We start from the raw sequence: 6188 nt of genomic DNA on the forward strand, positions 1-6188 counted from the left end.
GGTATTTGTAAAAATACTACCTTATATTATTTTTCTTGTTTCAGACTACCTTTGTTTTCTCATTTTTTGGTTAATAACTACCTACACTAAGAGTCTAGACATATTTGGTATGTTTTGCAGGGCTTTAACTTATCTCACATAACTCTTTTATGTTTTAATCTTACTTAGGTTTGATTTTGGGAAGTAATGATGTACTTACGCTTAACTTAGTAGATGTCTGTAGTTATTATTGAAATGTGAAATTCACATTTTTCTTATCTGAAGTCAAATTGTGGTTTGAATGCGATTGATCATTGTTGTTTGATGTTAACAAAGACATATGAGTTAGGTTAATGTCGCTAAATCGACCAAATCTTACCATATTTTCGGCATAGGTAGTTATTGACCAAAAAATAAGAAAATAAAGGTAGTATAAAACAAGAAAATAAATATAAGGTATTATTTTTACAAATACCCCTAAATATAAGGTAGTTTTTGACAAAAAATCTCTTTTTTAAATAAAAAAGAAAAAGAAACAAAGAAAGATGAGTAGTGGTATGGTCGTGAGTCTCGTGACTTGTGATATTAAAAGATAAGAATAGTAGGGTTGTATGTTTGAATAATACTTATACAATTTGCATGACAAAATATCAAGTGGGGTTGATATGTTTGAAGAGTAGGCTTTACCTAAGGGAGGTGTATCTAAATGGACAAAGCGTTTTGTTTGTGATGGGTTAATCCAGTTATAAACTTGTGACCTCTTATAAAAAGGAGAGGGAACAAGGTGGGGGCACCCCATGTGCTTCCCCACTCACCTCTCATGGGTATTTTGTGAGAGAAAATGGTATCCATCACAAGCTTGTGACGGATATCGCCGTCACAAATGAGATTTTGTGCTAAATGGAAATGGATTTTCGCCATTTCTTTCTCTTCATTTTCTCTCGTAGGGCTTGTTTGAATTGAGGGTAAAAGAGGAGGAATGAGTAAGGGGTTGATATGTAAGGTGCATTTTTTATATTTGGTATGAGAGTAATTATTTATCTCCCGAATTTATTACTCGACTGAGATAGACCACAATAAACATAGCTTTATGCTACCCTCTCCGCGCCACTAGTGACTTCCTCTGGCAACAGGGGCATAAGTTAATATCCCGAAGCGAGGATGGGGCTCTGTCCCAGGGTCAACTCCCTTATTATACCGAAATAAGATCGGAGCGAGGGAAGATTTCTCTTTCTCTTTGTAGCTGTCCCCGGATAAAGGAAGAGTCCCAAGAGTTCACTATCGCTATTGGGACGTGCCTCTTCCTTATGTCGAGGGAGTGCCTCTTCACGCACCCAGCACATTTATGAGGTTGATGACAGAGTCCGTGTCTGGTACTACCGCGTGGGCTTCTTCCCAATACATTACCCACCCTCCCCCCTGGGTAATGATTAAGGAAGTAAAACATCTCCTCAGTAATCATTAGTTCATTACTCTTATATGCCAAATCTATCATCAAAGAACTCATTACTCATGTAATTAATTTCCCCAGTAATTATCACCCAAATAAAATTTACCCCCTGATTATTCCATGGAATCCAGGCAAGCCCTTAAATTTATTTAGTACGGAATAATATTTTTCCTACCAATCCTTATTATCCCTTTATTTTTATCCATAATTTTTGAGCCCTTCAATTATGCCAGAATACGATCTATACCACCGAAAGGAAATGGCTTCTGCATTTCTTTTAGGAAATGGAGAGAAACACTCCTCAGCTAAATCTTATTAAATTGACATGATTTGTGTAACCTGATTTGAGTAACTCGACCAGTGTCCGAGCTTAGTATTCGAGCATAACCCTAAAGTAGGGAGGTCAATCTAACCCGCACTCGCTAAATATCCATCCACCCGATTTAAATGGACGGACGAAAATCCAAAATAAATGGATGATGGATGATGGATGAAATAAATGGATGATGGGTGGATGATGGATGAAGCTAAATCCAACCCGTGATCCATTCGCCACCCGATATTCTTCCATTTTTGGAAAAAAAATACATATTTATATAAAACTTAAGCTACCCAATACTAATCTAATTACTTTTTACTAGGTTTAAACCCGTGTAAAATCACGGGATTGCTTTAAAAAATTTAATATTGGAAACTACAGAGAAAACTTACTCCAATACGTAATGGCGATAAAAATAGTTATATATGTTCGAAAATGAAAGAAAAAATTAGATTTTATACAATTACCCAAAACCCGACTCAACGTAACCATCACTCACCAACTACTGCCACCACCATGGCCCCCACCATGAGCCACGGTGGGCCACAACCGGCAGCGACCACAACCGCAACAATAACAACAATTGTAATACTACGTATTTATGAGTCTCGGGGTACTCTATCGAGTAGGTCTTACTTTGTCGAGTAAGGGTGAGTTGCAGTTTAAAATAGTTTCTGACCTGTTGGGTACTCGATCGAGTACCTCAGCTACTCGATCGAGTAGCCGGTTTACGGGGGATGATTTCTCGGGTTTTGTTAATAATGCGATTAAGTATATATTACTTCCGTCACTATTCTTTAAACACTTTTTAAAACCTAATTACTGTGAAAAGAGAAATCAAACTACGTCTGTGGACAGCGGGCCGCCCACGGGGGCGCTTGGTGAGAAAGCGAAAACAAGCGTTTGCATTTTGTAAGGAGTCGCCACCAATTTTTATGGGAAATTGGAACCGTTCGAATACCTCATGTCATGTCAAGACATAAATTAGTGACATGAACACTAAGCAATCGTTACCCTTAGCATTCTATGTCTAGAATGACTCTCGTGGATGCCAATGAACACGGGTGCTCACGGAGATCTGGAGTAAGGGGTGAGGGTACGTATTAGGAAGCTCTTTTGATCGAACACCTAATCCCGCCCGCCTCGATAGCGGCCTCTACTAATGATTAGGGAGTTTATTCGTACTTGATATATCGTCGGCTATATGCATGCAATGCGACATCCATAGATTAATCCTAGCATGTGAGATTAGTACTAAGTCGGTGAATAATTAATTAGGCATACAATTGGGTCGAAGTGGGATTTAATGTTCATTACATGTGAAAACATACAAGGAATAAAACAATAATGATAGAAAATTACAATAATGAAAATTACAATAATTACAACGGAATAGGCGATTTATGTCGAAAATACCTTTAAAACGGATAGTTTGAGAAAAAGGAATAAAAGAATAAATCAAATAAATTAACAAACAGATCAGAAGGTGATAATACGGATATTAGTCAATTAATACGTAAGCTAATTAAACTAGGTCAAGCGTAAACGGAGTTCAGAGACGAATCATCATCTGGAACAGCGCATAGAGTGCGCCTCTGGAAGAGCGCAGCGATTCTTTGCGTCTACATTCAAGTGGGTGAGTTCGGGCCGTGAAGTTTGAACGAGCGCAAATCGTTAGTGTTAATTGGTTAATTTAAGGATTGGTTAAATATTTACTCGGATGAAAGTGATTATCAGGTTATTTAACATGTGAATGGGTCATAAAAACGATAAACATGGAAAAGACGGAATTAAGATGGATTAATTACATGGATGATCGATTAGTGAATGAGTCCTCTGTTGAAATAATTAACTAGTCTAAACATGATGAATTACATGACGAATATATGAATAAACAGATGAAAACATATACAAATATATCAAAGATGAATTCCAGAAACTCAATATGAACAAATTGAACTTCTAAAACCCGAATTGAATATTAATGACGAAAACCCGCAAATATGAATTATAAGGGATTTAAGTCGGATTTAAGATGAACTAAACATGTTAATGAATGATGAACAATATACATGTGAAATTATCGTGATGTTATGACGAAGAATTAACAAGAAACAAACAAGAACAAATAAACAAGACGAATTACAGAGGACGAAGGAAGAAGAAAGGAAGAGAAGCTCGCGGCCTCACGAAGAGGCGCGGCGAGAATCGCAGCGGCCCTCACGAAGAGGCGCAGCAGGAACTGCGCTCCTTCGAAGAGGCGCAGCAGTTGCTGCGTCCTTTCTCGACTGTCAGTCTTCTGAAAATCCGTAAAAAGAGGTTTTAAAGACGGTTTTAGAAATCGGTTTTAATGGTATTTTCGACATGAACCTTACAATAATTGATTACAATAAATAAAATACAATAAATAAAAGAGAGATTTACACCCTCAGACTTACATGTTGACGAAACGAGAAGGACTAAGATATCGATTAGTGATGCTCGACGCGAATGCAAAGAAAGTGCCCTCGTAAGAGGAAAACGATTGAACCAAATTGATTAATTAGATTGATTATTGTGTAGTTGGTCAAATTGGTCGGTCATGCAACGGAGAGGCTGGTACCCGGAAAGATCCAAGCTTACGTGGTCAAATGTTCAAGCACGTAGGCGCCAATTAGTAAGAACAAAGTCTAGAATGCAAAGGGAGAAGAGAAGGGCGGACACTCGTGTGAGAAATATGAGGAGCGAAGGCTCCTATTTATACTAATCACGCGGAGGAATTAGGGTTTCGGAGACTCTTTGGAAGTGAATCTCGGAAAGATATGAAAAAGATACGTAAATCATGCAAAGAAGGCCCTGGGAAGAGGCGCAGCAACCACTGCGTCCCTTGGAAGAGCGCGCAAAGACTGCTTGCGTCTATTCCCGGGAGGTTTCCTCCTTTGAAGAAAGATTTCGCGTTTGAGTTATGGTAGGACGGAAATAATTCGATTATCTTTAATATCTAACATGAATATTACGGGATATTATTTGCCAAAAGATAGAATTTGTGAAATATGGAATAGAAATATCCAGGAACATTCCGAACATTCCGACTCGGGATTTAATGATTATCGAAAATGGAGACGGTTTTTGACCCGGACTCCGAATGTACTCTAATTATTGCCAAAACGACCGTATCGGGACGTAGATGACAACTAAGAGGTCGACATTAATATTTGAGCAATCACTTGACGATAATCTTACGAATTGTCACAAATCGTTCGCGTACCAAACATGCGGCCCAATCATCACCGGGTGGTTTGCGGGAGGTGCGGAAACGAGGTGTCTACAGAGCCCCACTTTGACCGAGGCTTGGACAAGGCGAAAGTCAAAGTATAGCCATCAAGTCAATCGAAGATTACAACCTGACGACTATGGCGACGCGAGGCGGCTCGGGGTCTCGAACCAAGGACCTATCGTCGGGAACATTTTAGAGTCCGTCGACTATCGGGGAGGGTCGTTTAAAGTCCATTAGACTACGTAAGGAAGCTCGACCATAAGAAAAACCATACCCGAGATACCCCTGGGTGAAACGGGACTGAAGACGCTTCGGCAAAACTCTTTGGTCTGAAGATAACTTGGTGTCTGAAGGCATTAGGGGTCACAGGGATACTGAAGAAACTTCTTAATACTTCTGAAGGCTAAACTCTGAAGGCTATCTCTCTCTAAAGGGAAGGCTGAAGGACAATTCTCTCTAAAGGGAAGGCTGAAGGATACTTCTCTCTAAAGGACTGAAAGGGGACTTAACTGAAAAGGGTATGAAGGTTCGCCTGGGAGTATCTGCCTGTCTCTGTCCTCAAGCAAACTCTCACTGGGGAATAAAGCGATAACTTTGGGGAATCTGCCTGTCTCTGTCCTCAAGCAAACTCTCACTGGGGAATAAAGCGATAACTTTGGGGAATCTGCCTGTCTCTGTCCTCAAGCAAACTCTCGTTGGGTGATTAAAACGATGACTTTGGGGAATCTGCCTGTCTCTGTCCTCAAGCAAACTCTCGTTGGGTGATTATATTGACGACTAGGAACATCTTGATCGTCATGGGAGAAATCTTGAGTGAGCAATCTTCGCAAAATATCTTTCTTTTGGATATAAGGATTTGAGCAATTCGCAAAAATCTTTTCTGCTTGGATATAAGGATTCGAGCAATCGCAAAATATTTTTGCTACTGGATATAAAGATTTGAGCAATCGCAAAAATCTTTCTTGACCTTTGGATGCTTACCTGCATGGTTAGTAGCCACACAAGAATTCAATCTAATATATGCACGTAAGCAATTATCACATGGACCTCGAATGAGGAAACACATAGGTTTAGCAAAAGTTGTTTCTTTATAAAAGTCGTTTAAAACTTGTTCAAAGAAATTCGTCGTTTGTAATGCGTTATGCATATTCAATGGGCTTTAGACACGTGACTGACGCGACGTA

Source organism: Silene latifolia, chromosome 4, assembly GCF_048544455.1.
Source record: "Silene latifolia isolate original U9 population chromosome 4, ASM4854445v1, whole genome shotgun sequence".
NCBI lineage: Eukaryota > Viridiplantae > Streptophyta > Magnoliopsida > Caryophyllales > Caryophyllaceae > Silene > Silene latifolia.